Source organism: Cannabis sativa, chromosome 1 (genome assembly GCF_029168945.1).
Source record: "Cannabis sativa cultivar Pink pepper isolate KNU-18-1 chromosome 1, ASM2916894v1, whole genome shotgun sequence".
Lineage (NCBI taxonomy): Eukaryota > Viridiplantae > Streptophyta > Magnoliopsida > Rosales > Cannabaceae > Cannabis > Cannabis sativa.
This window is the reverse complement of record NC_083601.1, coordinates 58,980,465-58,999,542: the sequence shown is the minus strand read 5'-3', so window position 1 is coordinate 58,999,542 and position 19,078 is coordinate 58,980,465.

Genomic DNA, 19,078 nt, shown 5'->3' with positions numbered 1-19,078 from the left:
AATCAAAGAACATGAATAGCACTCCTGAGATTGAGCCTAAGCATATCAGGATTTAGATTCTCTTAATCTAAGATCAACTTCTGACATTGACTTGGAAAGATACAACGGTGAGTTTACAATATCTTTGACCAAGTTCAATATCAGTCCAGTCCAATGTATACTCCATACATTCGATACTAGTATACTTTGCCAATGTTCTGGAAAGAACATAACACTTACTCCAAGTGTAAGTATACTTCATCGCTGATTATCACATCAGTGTAAATCCAAAACACTTATGAACTGAGATCAAAACTTTTGAATCATATAATCACAATCACATTCCACTATATTGACAATACTGTAATTGTGAATAACTATATGTTCTGGATTTAACTGATTTTGTGCATATATCAAGTATATATATTAAACCATAAACATGTAACATACATGTAACCATAAATCACTTCAAACTTCTAAATTGATAACTAATTAGATTGTAATGGGTTATATTTAGGGCACAAAACCCAACAAACTCCCACTTGCACTAACATAAAACAAGTTGTGCATTACAATCAATCTTTTGCCTTGATCCTCTGATCAAGTGTAGTATATTTGAATCCACCCATATATCTGGAACCAGGTTTATGAAACTTATGAAACCTTCTTAACTATATGCTTTACTCATCAAGGGATACTGAAATCCTTACTGCCCATTAAGTACATCTGAACAAACAGAAGACATATCTCTCAAATTTTAAAATTTGGAATTGAGATAATGCAGTGTAGAATTTTCTTCAGTAAGATAACTTTCTGGTAATTTCGAATTTACAAAGTTATATCTTCTCTGATGAAGCTTGAATTATTATAGATGGGTTTTTACACTCTTCTACAATGATTCCTCCACCCCCAGAGTAACCACCATCTCAAAATTCTTAAAGAGTCGGTGTGGATATTGGGATCACTAATGCATAGTTCCTTAATATCTAGCATATAGGTCACTTTCATAAATCTTTCTTGATTGTCCCCTAATGTTCCTTATTTGATTACATCTCAGATGGCTCCCACTCAATAGTAGATGTATGGTTAGAAACTTTTAACCTTTTACTATTGTTTCTGGGAACATCTCATTGTGACTTATTATCTTAGTCTAAAACTGTAAGTTTCTCTAAGATTAGGTCAACAACATAGCAATCTAGTATTTGAAGTGAAAAATACATGCTAGAGATTAAGAAATCAAAACAAGATACCATAAAATGTTATGATGATTAGAAATCTTGAATCAAGTCATTCGAATAGACTATGCAAGAATTCTTCTATCTTATTCTCATAATTCTGATAGGTTATCTCTATCCATGTGAATGGTTAGACTTGTTTTTATCAGAGGTGTTCTTAAGTTCCTATCACAATTATCAACCAAACGAAGATGGGTAAGGAATTTTAATATTCTCCCACTCAACTAAGGTAATGTGATACATTATGAAAGAACTTTAATGGTATTATTAACTATTACAACAGTAAATCTAAACTGGAACATATAATCAAGATCAAGGATTTATTCTGATAATAGCGAATTTATTATATTATTTCCATGTTTAAAATTATGTGTCACAAAGGGTACTGTGGAATAAAGTCCACCCCTAAGTTTATAGAGATTATGATCCACCCCTAAAGGTTTTAAATCCCCAAGTGTGATAGAGAATCTGTGGAGTTGAATATAATCTAGAGTTCATTAGATATAAAAGATTGTTGAACTGCATATTATTCTTAACTTTTCTCCACCCCTATCAGATCAAAAGATCTTTTTATTAAACAAATTCTCAATAATTGTTTTAGAATTAACAATTATTCATAAACATAGAAATAATTTCTAGTGTTTATGTAGTAATAACTCTGTAAAGAGTTTAAATACCTATAGAATTTGTATCAATAATAAAAACACATACACATACAAACATAATAAACATAACAATTGGTAATAGATAAGATAAAGTACTGAAGCTCAACTCATAAATTGCAATTTTATAAAAAAAACTTTATTATAAACCAAAAAATTGTTTGCAATATTATGAGAACCAAACAGGAAATAAAATCCCAAAACTTGAAATCCAAATTGTTTGAAAAACTAGACAATTAATTCAAAAAAAAAAAAAGCTTCTTCTTTATCATAGACGACCTCCATACACCATCCGGCTTTCTACTTCAACTCGCTAAGACAGCATTCGAGTTTAAGAAGCTTGAGCTATAAGAAGAATAATAAACAAGGTTAGTAGTCCAGAATTAATAATCCAAAAGGATAATAATTCACTAAAACACATCAATTTATAAAGAAATACATTGTTTCTTTGCAAGAAGCTTAGGACATTGGGATTTCCAATGGCCTTCTCATTGCAGTAGAAACACTTTCCTTTTGGTGTATCACCAGAAGCTCCAGCCTTTTTGTTCTTAGCTGCTTTCGCAGCTTGAGCTCGCTTCTTGGCATTTTTCCACTTCTTCTTATGATTGGATTTGGAAGTAGAAGCAACATGTACCTCAGGATTACTCGTCTTATTACCATTTCCAGAATTCTGAGGTTTATTCCCTCTTTTCTTGGGACCTCCAATCAAATTTTCTTATGTCTGAAGGTCGTTGACTAAAGTCTAAAAGTATTGTTCCTTCTTATTCATGACATAATTTGATGTGTAGGGCAGAAAATCTGGAGTCAGACTATTCAAGATGAGACTCACTTGAGTAGTCTGATCCATTTTAGCACCATGATTCTGGGCTTCCTGGAAATAACTAGCCATCTGGAGAAGGTGATCACGCACATTCTGATGGGGTTCCATCCGTGCGTTGATGAATTTCTTAGTCGCGTCAATACGAGACTTGATAGATGCCATACCGAATAGCTTAGTTAACTGCGTCATGATTTCTGTAGCTGTGATAGTGTTAGCAAACCTTGTTTTCAAGGTGTCAACCATGCTGGAAAGCATGAAGTAACAAGCTTTATTGTTAGCATTCTGCCAACGCTCGAACTTCTCTTTCACAGTTTTGGTTGCATTGTCACCTGGCTGCTCAGGGGACGGCTCAGTCAACACAAACGAGGCACTTTCACCTATGAGAGCAATGTTAATGTTCTCTCTCCATTTTGGGAAATTAGACCCATTTAGCTTATTTTCAGTTAATAGTGACAACATGGGATTCGACATTGCAATTCAGAATACTACAAGATAATAAATAGATATCAATTATGGTTTAACACAAAATCTTATTCAGAAATTATTAGCACATAGCATGTAGGAATGACTAGAGAAAATACTAAAAAATGCAATCCTAAATAATTTCCAAGGTTTTCAACAAACTGATATCAGTGCCCCGTTTAGGCGAGAGTCAAAGCTATCATCCATTGAATAGAGTTGTCAGCTCATCTAAAATGTCAAACATTCTAGCAACCTTTTATTCGATCGAAAAGAGAATCCGACGTTGTCCCGTTTAGGCGAGAGTCAAGGTCATTCCTATTTCATGAGCTTCCACCATTGTTTCATACGTTTGTAAGTCTTATACAGTAGCCACCATTAGGGTGATCAATACTAATATAAATAACTTACAAATATACTTATCTTTCGAGATTAAACTGCGCTAACTTGCTAATGAACGTTCCTCCATTAGGGAGGATTACTCACTAAAACAATAGCTATGTAAAACCAACAATGGAGATCGAATATCTCAATAATAAAGCTCATTATTTAAAATGTATTTTCTTCTATTATTTATTTATTTTAAATATATATATTTATTAAATTTTAAATTTAGAATAAAATTCGAAATAAAACTTAATTTAATATTTGCAAAATTAAACTTAGATGGTTAAGAAAATAAAATGAATTATTTCCATCTTAGTATTAATTTTCAAACAAATATTATGAAAATTACTTAATTTAAGTTGTATTAATTTAAATTAATTTGCAACTCAAATTAAAATTTTCTACAAATATATATATATTGTATTTCCAAAAATATACAATTTTCGAAATACATTAAAATAAATCAAACTTTATCAAAAAAAAAATACTTCAAGCAGAAATATTATCTATCTAGATTTTCTTGAGTAATTAATCCAATTTCTAATAATATATTTTAGTTCATTTATTTTAAATTAATCATTAAATGAAAAGATCATTGATTTAAGTTGATTCAAAATTAATTAAAATAATTAATTTACAACTTTAATCTATATTTCAAGATAAATTCAAAATCATCTTGCATAATTAAATGCAATTTTCAAAAATGATTAATAAAATAAATAAAATATATTTTGAAAATTATTCAAATTTAAGTTGTTATGAAAATACCCAACTTAAAATAATTTTCTTATTTAATTAAATATCATGAAAATAACAATACCTAAGTATCATTATGAAAATCAACTTAGATATTTAATTTTCAATTTAATTAAATGTATTAAATTCAGGAAATAAATAATTAAGTATAGAGAAGGCTTAATTATTAATTTCCAATTTAATACAAGGAAAAATATCCTTAATTGAATTGTACCAAAATTAATTATTAAACAATTAATTTCACAATCAATGATATTTTCTTATATTAGAAATAATAATTAGTATAGAAATAACTATCTAGAAAATATCTCAATTCAACTAAGTATCTTTTCAAGATTTGGAAAATATCTTATTTAAGTTATTATAGAAAAAATCTATAATTTACAACTTAAAATTTTCCAAACAAAATTTAATTAAATATCAAAATTAGGTGGTAAGTACCTAATTTAAAGATATTCCTTTTTAAGTTTATAACCAACTTAAAAAATATCTTTTAAGAATCTTCAATAACTAATTCCTAGAATTCCTCAACTTAATATTAAATTCAAAAGATATTCAAATTTAAGTTAATAAGGAAAATTAGTAATAACTAATTCATAACTTAAATAGGAATATTAATGAAATAATCAAAGTAAGTTTCAGAAAGAATCTAGTTAGTTAAAATTCTTTATTTAATTAAATACAAGAAAAATACAAATAGTTTATCTAGAAATGAAATTCATTAAACTATGTTTTTCTTAAATTAATTTCAAGGAAGAAATTAATTATGTTGCTATTCAATTTTATTAGGTCAAACTAGTTTAATTAACCTAGCACAGTTATCCAAATCAGGCAAATGGGCCTTCACAATTGGGGTTGTTCATGTGAGGGGGGGCTGGGTCCAGTATGTCGTACCCACTTCTAAGGCTCCCAACTCTCACACAAGGCCCAAAAGATAGGAATTTAACCTTAAAATGAACAACTGTTATTAATTGAATAGGCCCATTAACTAAATGAGCCTAAATAAAATCTATCAGGTTATGACATTTTATTTAGCAACAACAACCTATATGTGTCTATAACAAAAATTAAACATATAGGCTCACACAGGCACACAGATTTGGATGGATCCTATCATGTTACTAGGTCATACAAAGATGAAAGAAGAATGTAAAAATATACCTGTTACAAATTATTCACTTGATCTATCATCAATTGAACCATGGGTTAAAATCAGATCATTGGATCTGTGAACAAGTTAACCCTGACAATTTAGATCAAGCAATAATAGGTTTTAGAAAACTTAAAAACAATCTAAGACACATACTCCTGCAACAAGGTTAGATTTGGATAGTTGGATGTAGGATATATTTAATTTTAAAATATTAAACTTTATTTCGAAAATTTAAAAAAAAATTAGTTTTAAAAAATAAATGAAATAATATAATATTTAAAATTAAACCTACAATTTTGAAAAATTAGGTTTTGAGTAACCTAAATATCATTTCAAAATAGATTTGCTAACTTTCCTTTTCAAATTTCATGTTATTTAATAAATTAAATATTCAATAAAATAGAAAATGGTAAATACATACCATTTTCTGATTTTACAATCTAATTTAGGTAAAAATAACAAAATTTAAAAAGAGTTAACAAAAATATCTTATTTCCTCTTTTAAAATACCATGATTATAGTAATCTTATTCTAAATAAGGTCAATTAACCAAAAGAAATTTTTAATAAAGAAAATTTTTGACCTTTTATTCAAAAATAAGATAAAATAATCAAAATTTAAAAGAAATAAGAAAAGAGGTAAGCAATACTTGATTTTATCTTATTTTTAAATTCAAATTACACTAATATCTAAAATTAATTTTAAAATAAAATTAATTTACTTCTAATAATTAGATTTGAAAATTGAAAAACAAAAATCAAAATACAAAACTATACAAAAAATCGGAAGTCAATTCCATGAAATAGCATGAAAAATCGAAGAAAACGAAGAAAAATTGCAGGTGGTACGGACAGCGCACGTAATGAAGGGGGACAGCCAAGAAACCTCAGCGCTGGGAGGCTGCCAGCAGCCCTTCCGCGCGCGTGGGGTGGGTGATAACCACCTCGATTTTTCCCGATTTTCAAAAATTCATAACTATTTCAAATTAAATCGAAATCGAGTTCTGTACAAAAGTAAATTACTTAGAATTTTCCAAACTATCCAATAAAAATAATTTCAGATATAGATAATCAATTATTTTTCCCGAAATTCACAAACATCAATCAAACATCAATATGACACACCATGAAACCATCCAAATCACAAACAAATCGTTTTAAGTCCAAATTTCTTGCAAGCAAATCAATTACCATGGCTCTGGTGCCAGTTGTTGGAATTATATTTTACCAGGAACTTGGATCTACTCACAAGTATGTTGATTTAACAACCTAAAATTGAACTTCTAAAACGATGAACTAAACAGATAAAAGTTAAGAATAACTTACAGTGATGGCAACGGAATTAAGTGTCTCCTTCCACTCAGATCTCTAACCCTTGATTCCTGTCTGTAGCAGAGTATAATCAAGATCTGAGCCCGAAAGTTCTTCAATTGGATGTGATCCTTCACAGTCTTCCAAACTATGATTGAGGTACTGAGTGATGTGTGTGGGCACTTCTCTCTCACAAGGATTTTCGAAATTCTCTCTTCTTTTCTCTCTTGATTTTGTGTATAGTGATTGCACACCAAAGACCATTTCTTACTTCAAGATAAGAGAGGGGCGGCTATATATAGGAAAAGGGAAGAGCACAACTTTCCAAATAAATAGTTTCCTCTTTTACTGTGTAATTGAATAACTGCCTTATTTAGTGTGATCCACCACTTTCCTATTTAGGCTAGGCTTTGATTAGCAATTACATGGCAATTTAAATTGAAAATAATAATTGGGAAACAAGCAAACATGTGGCCGGCCATGGTGTGTATGGGCCTCACATAGATTTTGCAGTTTCCTCAATTTTATTTCTATTTTTCCAAAAATGCCATTTTTCCAATTCTAATCATTTAAATGCAAAAAATAATTATTTAATAACTAAAATAGATTATTAAATAATATTGTCATTTAAAATAATTATTAATTAGACATGCAAAGTCTCTTAATCAATAATCAAACCTAGAAACCCTTTTATTTACGATTTCATCCTTAAACTGTGAGAATTCACAAATTAGACATAGTCTAACTTTTAGAATTATAATTGATTAATCATAAATCAATTATAGAGTCTTACAAACAGTATAGTCTCAACTAGAATGGGGACCATGGATCTATATGCTGAGCTTCCAATAAGTTGAACCGATTTACCAAGTAAATCCCTAACTTATTAATTCCTTGTTGAATCCACTCTTAGAACTTGGAATTGCACTCTCAGACTTATATAGAGCATGTTATATGTTTCACGATATCAATATGCTATCTCATTTAACCATTGTTATAATCTTAATGTGATTTAGAGATCCTCTATATAGATGATTTAAATCGAGATGGGACCGATTTACCGTTTACACCTCTCAATGTATTTTGCCCCTTTGAACACTTAGTTACCTGTAAATGATGTTTTAGTGATCTAATATATCGTCACTGAAACAAGAGCTCATCCATTTACTTCTATTTAACTAAGCTCGAAGGGAATCATCACTTTACTTCTATACACCAGTAGAAGCTATAGATTTCCATATTTATGTTCAGCACTCCCACTCAGTTATGCTATCATGTTCCCAAAATATACGTATCACCCTGACCCAAAAGTAGGCTTAACTAATAAATCAAAGAACATGAATAGCACTCCTGAGATTGAGCCTAAGCATATCGCGATTTAGATTCTCTTAATCTAAGATCAACTTTTGACATTGACTTGGAAAGATACAACGGTAAGTTTACAATATCTTTGACCAAGTTCAATATCGGTGCAGTCCAATGTATACTCCATACATTCGAAACTAGTATACTTTGCCAATGTTCTGGAAAGAACATAACACTTACTCCAAGTGTAAGTATACTTCATCGCTGATTATCACATCAGTGTAAATCCAAAACACTGATGAACAGGGACCAAAACTTTTGAATCATATAATCACAATCACATTCCACTGTATTGACAATACTGTAATTGTGAATAACAATATGTTCTGGATTTAACTGATTTTGTGCATATATCAAGTATATATATTAAACCATAAACATGTAACATACATGTAATCATAAATCACTTCAAACTTCTAAATTGATAACTAATTAGATTGTAATGGGTTTTATTTAGGGCACAAAACCCAACAAAAAATTCCTTAGGATCAACAGAGAGTGGTCTCAGATATGCATATATGCTTTTGTTAGGCAGTAGACTAGACACTAGCTGTTGAGTGGGAGAAATGAGTTGGTATTAGATTAATCTAGGAAAGGAACATTGGAAGACAATCAAGTAAATAATCTTAAGATCAAGAAGAGGAACTATATGTTAGTCGATAAGGGTGGTATTTAATACTCTTAGGCTACACTAAATCAGGTTTCTAGACTTGCTTAGTGCAAGAACGTCTACTGATGAGATGGTGATTACTCTAATGGGGGGAGCAGTGATTTTGGAGAAGTGTAAAAATCGATCCAGAATCTCTATTTCTACCAGTGAGACTGAATGTTAAAGTTGCAAGAAATATACTTATTCAGTCTATGGAAAGTTCTATACAGTTTTTGGCATTGTACCAATAATTAATAAACTACTAGTGTTACTTCCTGACTAACACAGAAGTAGTTGCCAAAAAGTAAAGAAATCAGTATCCCTAGAGGAGTAGACATATAGAGAGAAATTTCACAATATAAGAATTTTGTGATTAAGGAATTGTAATGGTGAAGGAAAGGTTCTATTTTATACAACCTGTCAGATCCTATTACAGAGACAATACTACATACTACACTTGATCTGGATATCAAGCTGTTGAGATTATTTGAAATGCACTTTTTATTTTATATTAGTGTAAGTAAAAGTTTGTTGGGTTTTGTGGCCTAAATAAAACCCATTTCAATATAATTAGATTTACTAATTAATATAAGATCAGAAATCGCATTTTATATTGCATGGTTCACATGATTTATTTCATGATTATACTTAATGTATAAATTCTATTAAGTGCAGAACATATATTTTTGTTCATGATTATAGTGTCGTTAGCACAGTGGAATATAATCATGATTATATGTTCAAAAGTTGAATTCCCATGATTTGTCAGTTCACTGAATTTAGACTGGCATGATAATCAGCGATGAGGTATACTTACACCTTGGATAAGTGTTATGTGTTGGGTTTTGTGCCCTATATAAAACCCTTTACAATCTGATTAGTTATCAATATAAGAAATTTGAAGTGATTTATGTTTGCATGAATTTTACATGCTAATGGTTTAATATGTTTATTACATTTACACACAAAATCTGTTAAGTCCACATCATATATTTATTCACAATTACAGTATTGTCAACACATTGGAATGTGATTGTGATTATATGAATCAAAAGACTAAGTCCCTATTTCATCAGTGTTTTGGATTTACACTGATGTGATAATCAGCGATGATGTGTACTTACACTTGGAGTAAGTGTTATGTTCTTTCCAGGACATTGGTAAAGTATACTAGTTTCGAATGTATGGAGTATACATTGGACTGGACCGATATTGAACTTAGTTAAGATATTATAAACTTACGGTCATATCTTTTCAAGTCAATATCAGTAGTTGATCTTAAGATTAAAAGAATCTAAATCCTGATATGCTTAGGCTCAACTCAGGAGTGCTATTCATGTTCTTTGATTTATTAGTTAAGCCTACTTTTGGGTCAGGGTGATTCGTATATTTTGGGAACATGATAGTATGATTGAGTGGGCGTTTTGAACATAAATATGGAATCTATAGCTTCTACTAGTGTATAGAAGTCAAGTGATGATTCCCTTCGAGTTTAGTTAAATAGAAATAAATGGATGAGCTCTTGTTTAAGTGACTAATTCTTAGATCACTAAACATCATTTACAGGTAGCTAAGTGTTTTAAGGAGAAAAATACGTTGAGGGGTGAAAACGGTAAAATTATCCCATCTCGATGTAAATCATCTATATAGAGGATCTTTGATCACAATAAGATTATAACAATGGTTAAATGAGATAACATATCTATATCGTGGAACATATAATATGCTCTATATAAGTCTGAGAGTACAATTTAAGTTCTAAGAGTGGATTCAACGAGGAACTAATAAGTAGGGATTTACTTAGTAAATTCGGTTCACTTATTGGAAGCTCAGCATATAGATCCATGGTCCCCATTCTAGTTGAGACTATACTACTTGTAAGACTCAATAATTGATTTGTGATTAATCAATTATAATTCTAAAGTTAGACTATGTCTAATTTGTGAATTTTCACTAAGCAGGGGTGAAATTGTAAAGAAAAGAGATTCTAGGTTTATTTATTAATTAATAGACTTTATATGTCTAATTAATAATTAAATTAAATGACAATATTATTTAATAATCTATTTTAGTTATTAAATAATTAGTTTTGGCATTTGAAAGGTTAGAATTTGAAAATTAGCGTTTTTGAGAAAATAGAAATAAATATTGTGAAAACTGTAAAAACCAAGTGAGGCCCAATAAACACCTTGGCCGCCCACTTAAGCAAGTTTTTGCAATTGATATTTTCATTATTTTAATGCCAAATAATTACTAACCTAAACATAGTAGTTTCCTATAAATAGAAAGTGATGGCTCAGTCAAATCATAAGTTTTCAACAAGTTTTCAAGCCTTCTGTCAGAAAATTACTTTTTCAGAAAAACTGAGCCTTCCACCTCTCTCTATAGCCGACCCTATCCCTCTCTCTTTTCCTCTTCATAATTTCGAAACCCTCAGTGATAGAGTAGTGCCCATGTAACACCCTAACTATCTTAGGCGTATTACGTGATTTTTAAACGTACTGTGCAGCTCGTTGCTAGTCAACGAGGTTTATGGAAAAACGTGATTAATTAAAATTTTGCTTTTTCATTAAACTTATAAACCATTTTGCAAAAAGTCTCGGGATCCCGATTTATAAAAATATTTACAAACGTTTTTACTGTTCAACTTTTACATCAAAATAAAGTCGTCTAACGACAGTTACAAAATCTCAGCCCTGCTGTCCCGAGGATCGTACGCTCCAGGCCTAACCGCCCCGACATGTACAATCCCATAAGCTCGCTCACGGTCCATCAGCTACAGCCTTGCCTTTACCTACACATGAACATAAACTGTGAGTCGACAGACTCAGTAAGAAAAGCATAAAAATATCATACATAAAACTGACTGCCGTGTCCAACACGATACTGAGTCCCGCTACTGCCATGTCCAACATGGTACTGAGCACTACTGCCATGTCCAACATGGTACTGAGCACTACTGCCATGTCCAACATGGTACTGAGTTTTGAACGTTCAGGGGACGGTACTATTGACAAGTATCCTCCTGATCGGTCGAACCGGTCATACTCCGGCTGCTGGTCATACTCCAGCCTGTACCGACGGGATAGGTCAATAGCACTGAACCACCAACCAGTGTCAGCCTGATCGGTCGAACCGGTCATACTCCGGCTGCTGGTCATACTCCAGCCTGTACCGACGTGACAGGGTTGGGTGGTTCGAAGCCTAAATACATATCTAATGTAATCTAACAGGCTTCCTACATGCACGCTAAACATGTAATCTACATATGCATACTGTTATACTAATCTTACCTGGATTCCGATTTCAGGTGTGCCGGTCAACCTGACTGGAACTGAAGCTGAACGGCGGATTACTGGCTCCTAAACCATAAAAATCACAACGCTATAAGTGACACGCTAAATCACTTCCCGGGGACTAAAACTTGAAACTAAAAGTTTCCCTATCGATAAAAAGCATGGCAATACCCCTAAAAACCCAAAAACGAGGAAAACTAGGGTTCTGAAAAATCCCCAACAAGCAGACCGGTTGCCCAACCGGAATTCCGGTTCTGGGAAAATTCAGGACCCCATCCGGAATTCCGGATGCTCAACCGGAATTCCGGTTCCTCGCAGGCAGCAAACTAAAAATCTCCTAACTTGACCAATTCGAACCCAATTGATCCCAAACTTTCCAGACCTGTTCTATATGCCCCAAATAACAATTCCAAGGCCTCAAACCTACCCAGAAACCACATATACGAAATTCACCATTGGAGCTCAAGCTTTGAGTTCCAAACTCAAGCTTGAGCAAAACCACCTAACATGCAATCAAACTAGCTTAAAACCTCTTAAACTAGCATAATATAACCTCTGAAAACAAACAACAACATCCAGCAATTCACAGAAACAAAACATCACATTTTCATTCAAAATTCATAACTTTTGCAAAGAAAACTCAAGGCTTTAACAATCTAACCTACATGCTTCTAACATAGCTTAAACAACAACAATAATCATGCTTTAAAACAACCTAAATTAACAACAAAACACAGCAGAAACATCTCTCAAAAATCACATGCATTTTCATCCATTTTCATCATTTTCTTGAATTACAAAAGGGAAAGCTTAGAGACCTTACCTAGGATGAAGAACACTTAGAATGCAATGGAAATAGCTTGAAAATTCAGAAATCCCAGCCCTAAGATCACCCCACCAGCCGAGAGAGGAAGAGAGGAAAGAGAGAGCCTTTTTTTGAAATTTTTTTCTATTTTTCTAAGTTGAATGAAAAAAAATGAGTAAAAAGGAGTCTTTACACACTAATTCTTTCAGCCAAATAACATGCATAAATTAAACATTTATTTCATTTATTAAATCATATAAGACAAAATACTAATGGGGCAAAAAGACCATTTTGCCCCTCCACCATAAAATCACTAAAATCATACTAAAGGGGTATTTTTGGGACATTCTAAATTCCCGGCCATTCCCGACATTCCCAATGTCTAAAACCCGCCCCCAAAATACTAACATACTAAGTTGTGATTTCTACTGAGCCAAACGCCGCGTTCCAAAATACCGGACACCGGAAATGCGAAATATAAAAACTGCTGATGACATAATTATGCATATCTGAATTCCATAAAAAACAATGATAAATTATTTAAATAGCTATAAATAATTTCATGATTAACATAAATAACTGCTAATTTCCAAATTAACTAAGCGGGCTTTACAACTATCCCCCCCTTAAAAGGATTTCGTCCCCGAAATCTAACCTGAATAACTCTGGATATTGAGCTCGCATATCTGATTCTAGCTCCCAGGTGGCTTCTTCCACCTTACTGTTTCTCCAGAGAACCTTGACCAACGCTATGGTCTTATTCCGAAGGACTTTATCCTTTCTATCCAGGATCTGCACTGGCTGTTCCTCATAAGACATATCTGACTGAAGCTGAAGGCTCTCATAACTGAGTATATGAGAGGGGTCTGAAACGTATTTTCTCAACATTGAGACATGAAATACGTTGTGCACTGCTGATAAAGCTGGAGGCAATGCTAACCGATATGCCACTTGACCTATTTTCTCGAGAATCTCGAAAGGTCCTGCAAATCTAGGGCATAACTTGCCTCTTTTCCCGAAACGTTTGATCCCCTTCATCGGAGATACTCGCAAAAACACATGGTCCCCTACTCGGAACTCAACATCCCTACGTTTCGGATCTGCGTAACTCTTCTGTCTGCTCTGTGAGGCAAGCATTCTAGCTTTAATCTTTTCTATTGCCTCGTTGGTCCGCTGAACTGACTCTGGACCTAGGTATTTCCTCTCCCCTGTCTCATCCCAGTGGATAGGGGATCTACATTTCCTACCGTACAACAGTTCGTAGGGTGCCATCCCTATCGTACTCTGATAACTGTTGTTATACGAGAACTCTATTAACGGTAGGTATTTATTCCATGAACCCTCAAAGTCCATAACACAGGCTCTCAGCATGTCCTCCAATATCTGAATTGTCCTTTCGGACTGACCATCTGTCTGAGGATGGAATGCTGTACTGAATTTTAGCTTCGTACCCATTGCCCGTTGCAAACTTTGCCAAAATTTGGAGGTGAATTTCGGATCCCTGTCCGAAACTATAGACTTCGGTACCCCGTGAAGTCTCACTATCTATCTGACATATAACTCTGCCAACTGATCCACTGTAAACGTTGTTCTAACCGGCAGAAAATGAGCAGATTTCGTAAATCGATCCACCACTACCCAGATGGAGTCATACATACCCGTGGTCCTAGGTAACCCGACCACAAAATCCATCGTAATGTCCTCCCATTTCCATTCTGGTAGGGTTAGAGGCTGCAACAACCCTGCTGGTCTCTGATGTTCAGCCTTGATCTGCTGGCACGTGAGGCATCTCGAAACGAATTCTACCAAATTCTTCTTCATACCGCTCCACCAGAAGTACGGTTTCAAATCTTGGTACATCTTGGTGGTGCCGGGATGTAGAGAATATGGAGTAGAATGAGCCTCCTCAAAGATCTCGTTTCTCAAGTCCACACTGTTCGGGACACAAACCCTGGCTTTATACAAAAGCATCCCACTATCTGACACTGAAAAGTCTTTGGCTTGACCAGCCAATACCTCATCTCGGATCTTCACTAACTCCGGATCTGTCGTCTGAGCAACCTTTATTCTTTCTAACAGATCAGATTGCAGCGTTAAGTTGTGTAGCTGACCTACCACAAACTCAATGCTGGACCTAACCATATCCTCTGCTAGCTGAGGTGAGATCTGAACTATGCTAGCCACTTGCCCGGGACCCTTTCTGCTCAGGGCATCGGCCACTACATTGGCTTTCCCGGGATGGTAAAGGATCTCACAATCATAATCCTTCACTAGTTCCAACCAACGCCTTTGTCTCATGTTCAAATCTTTCTGAGTAAAGAAATACTTGAGACTTTTATGGTCGGTATAGATCTCGCACTTCTCCCCATACAAGTAATGCCGCCAAATCTTCAGTGCAAAAACCACTGCGGCCAATTCTAAATCATGAGTCGGGTATCGCTGTTCATAATCCTTTAACTGACGGGAGGCATAAGCGATAACCCGATCGGCTTGCATCAATACGCACCCCAAACCCTGTTTGGATGCGTCACAGTAGACTACGAACTTCTCCTCGTCCGAAGGCAAAGCTAGTACCGGAGCAGTAATCAACCTCTGTTTCAGCTCCTGAAAACTAGCTTCGCATTTATCTGACCAGATAAATCGCTGATTCTTCTTTGTAAGCTCGGTTAGGGGCATTGAAATTTTGGAGAACCCCTCCACGAACCTACGGTAGTACCCAGCTAATCCCAAGAAGCTTCTGATCTCTGTCACTGTCTTCGGTCTCGGCCAATCCCTGACGGATTCGATCTTCCCGGGATCCACCTTGATCCCGTCCTTACCCACAATGTGTCCTAGGAAGGACACCTGAGACAACCAGAACTCACATTTCTTGAACTTGGCGTAGAGTCTATGTTCCCGAAGTCGTTGCAGTACCATCTGAAGATGTAACTCATGCTCCTCTTCTGACTGAGAGTACACGAGGATGTCGTCGATAAACACAATCACACAGATATCGAGGAAATCCTTGAATACTCTATTCATCAGGTCCATGAATGCTGCAGGAGCATTGGTTAGTCCGAATGACATAACCAGGAACTCGTAGTGTCCATACCTAGTGCGGAAAGCCGTCTTTGGAATGTCCTCCTCTCGGATCCTCAACTGATGATAACCCGAACGGAGATCAATCTTAGAAAAGACCGTCTTCCCCTGAAGCTGATCGAACAAGTCATCGATCCTAGGTAATGGATATTTGTTCTTCACCGTCAGCTTGTTCAACTCTCTGTAGTCGATGCACATCCTCATAGATCCATCCTTCTTCTTCACGAACAAAACCGGGGCTCCCCAAGGTGACACACTGGGCCGAATGAACCCTATGTCAAGCAACCCCTGGAGCTGAATCTTTAACTCCTTAAGTTCAGTTGGAGCCATCCTATACGGGGCTTTAGAAACCGGATCCACCCCTGGTGCCAAGTCAATCACGAAGTCAATCTCCCGATGAGGTGGTAACCCTGGAAGTTCTTCGGGAAAAACGTCCAAAAATTCCCGAACCACACTGATGTCCTCTGGCCGAATGGTGTCTGGCCGAGTGGTGTCCACCACCACGGCCAGAAACCCTAAGCACCCACCGTGCAATAATTCTCTCGCTGACATAGCCGAGATCACCGGGATCCGAGATCCCTGAACCGAACCCACAAATACGAACGGTTCTTCACTTTCCGGTTGGAAGACCACCATCTTCCTCTTACAGTCAATGCTCGCCGAATATTTAGATAGGAAATCCATTCCTAAAATAATATCAAATTCGACTAAGCTCATCTCTATCAGATCAGCGCTTAACTCTCTACCATCTATCCTGATCGGCATAGACCTAATCCACCTATTGGAGATAACCAATTCTCCGCCAGGTAACAGGGTTCCAAACCCTGATTCATATCTATCAAAGGGTCTACCCAACTTACTAAAGACTCTGGCCGCCACATAAGAACGTGTAGCCCCAGAATCAAACAGCACTGAATAAAGCGAGTCGTTAATAAAAATCTGACCTGTAACAACTGATGGGCTGGCATCTGCATCAGCCTGCGTGATAGCGAATACCCTGGCTGGAGTGGGTATCGCTGGAGCTCTCGGTGCCTCTGGCCGGAGCTGGGGACATTCCCTCTTGAAGTGCCCGGGCATGCCACAATGAAAGCATCCCTGCCCCTTGCACTCTCCCCGATGATGCCTCTTGCAGCTAGGGCACTCGGGGTAGGAGAATCGGGTCTCATTACCACCAGGACGACTCCCTCTGTTGCGGTTCCCCGAACCTCTTGTTCTGGCTCGAGCCGCCGGAAGCAGTGGGTGCCCTCTTCCTCTGATCAATGGCCGAACCACTACTCCCCCTGCTGAAGCCTGATGCAGGAGGGGTAGGAGCTCCGCCACTAACCGGAGTACTGGCTGATTCTGACATACACCCCACTGCGCCCTCAGCTCGCAGTGCCTTCTCCACCATCTGAGCATAGGTGGTGCTGTCGTCAGTGGTAATCATCAGGTCATGCCTGATCTTGGGACTCAACCCGTCCAGATACTTCTCCTTCCTGCTGAAGTCGGTCGGCACAATTCCCGAGGCTAACCTCGCCAACCGGTCAAACTGAGTAGTATACTCAGTGACACTCATGTTCTCCCGCTGGGTCAGGTGAACGAACTCTTTCCTCTTGGCGCTTCTGACCGCCTCATTATAGTACTTCGCGTTGAAGAGTTCCTGGAACCTTTCCCAGGTCATGGTGGTGACATCGTGAATCTGAGACACCATGTCCCACCATACCAGGGCATCCTCCTGGAACTGGAATGTGGCGCACACCACTCTGTCGTTACCGGTGACACCCATAAAGTTCAGAATTCTGGTGATCACCGTAAGCCACTGCTCGGCTTTCGACACATCTGGACCTCCCAGGAATACCGGAGGTGCTTGCTTCCGGAACCGCTCATACAAAGGTTCCAATCTGTGGGCCGCCACCACTATCTCAGCACAGGCGGCGAGGCGGTGCCACTGGAACTATGGGCACTGGAACTGCAGGAGCACCCTGCTGTCTCAACCTCTGAATCTCGAGGTCTTGCTCTTCGATCCGGGCTTGCATCTCCGCAAACCGCAACTCCCAATTCGGGGCTCCCTGATCGGCTGGGGGAGCCTGGGCAGCCTGTGGCGGGTTCTCATCACCCCGACCACGAGCCCTGCCTCGGGGACCTCTACCTCGGCCCCTAGCAGGTGGGGGAAACCGAGCTCCCTCTCCCTGATTCGACCCCACGGAGTTGCCCCGACTCCTGGTAGTCCGCCTGGCGTCCATCTAGTTAGAACCGCCTGCGAAACCAAGAGTTGGCATATCAGGTCGTATTCAAGGCGAGCTTACTAATGCCGCTTAATTTGGAAATTAGAAATGAAACATGCGCCTATTCTACTATCAGGCTACTAACATGCTTCCTAACAGGCTTTTCTTTTCATAACTGAATAAAATAAACTACTAAAGCAATAAAGGCTTACTGAACCGTGAACCGAGCTAACTGCTGATGATGATTGTACATGTCGTGACGATCTTCGGAAGACAACCTGGCGGCTCTGATACCAAATTGTAACACCCTAACTATCTTAGGCGTATTACGTGATTTTTAAACGTACTGTGCAGCTCGTTGCTAGTCAACGAGGTTTATGGAAAAACGTGATTAATTAAAATTTTGCTTTTTTATTAAACTTATAAACCATTTTGCAAAAAGTCTCGGGATCCCGATTTATAAAAATATTTACAAACGTTTTTACTATTCAACTTTTACATCAAAATAAAGTCGTCTAACGACAGTTACAAAATCTCAGCCCTGCTGTCCCGAGGATCGTACGCTCCAGGCCTAACCGCCCCGACATGTACAATCCCATAAGCTCGCTCACGGTCCATCAGCTACAGCCTTGCCTTTACCTACACATGAACATAAACTGTGAGTCGACAGACTCAGTAAGAAAAGCATAAAAATATCATACATAAAACTGACTGCCGTGTCCAACACGATACTGAGTCCCGCTACTGCCATGTCCAACATGGTACTGAGCACTACTGCCATGTCCAACATGGTACTGAGTTTTGAACGTTCAGGGGACGGTACTATTGACAAGTATCCTCCTGATCGGTCGAACCGGTCATACTCCGGCTGCTGGTCATACTCCAGCCTGTACCGACGGGATAGGTCAATAGCACTGAAC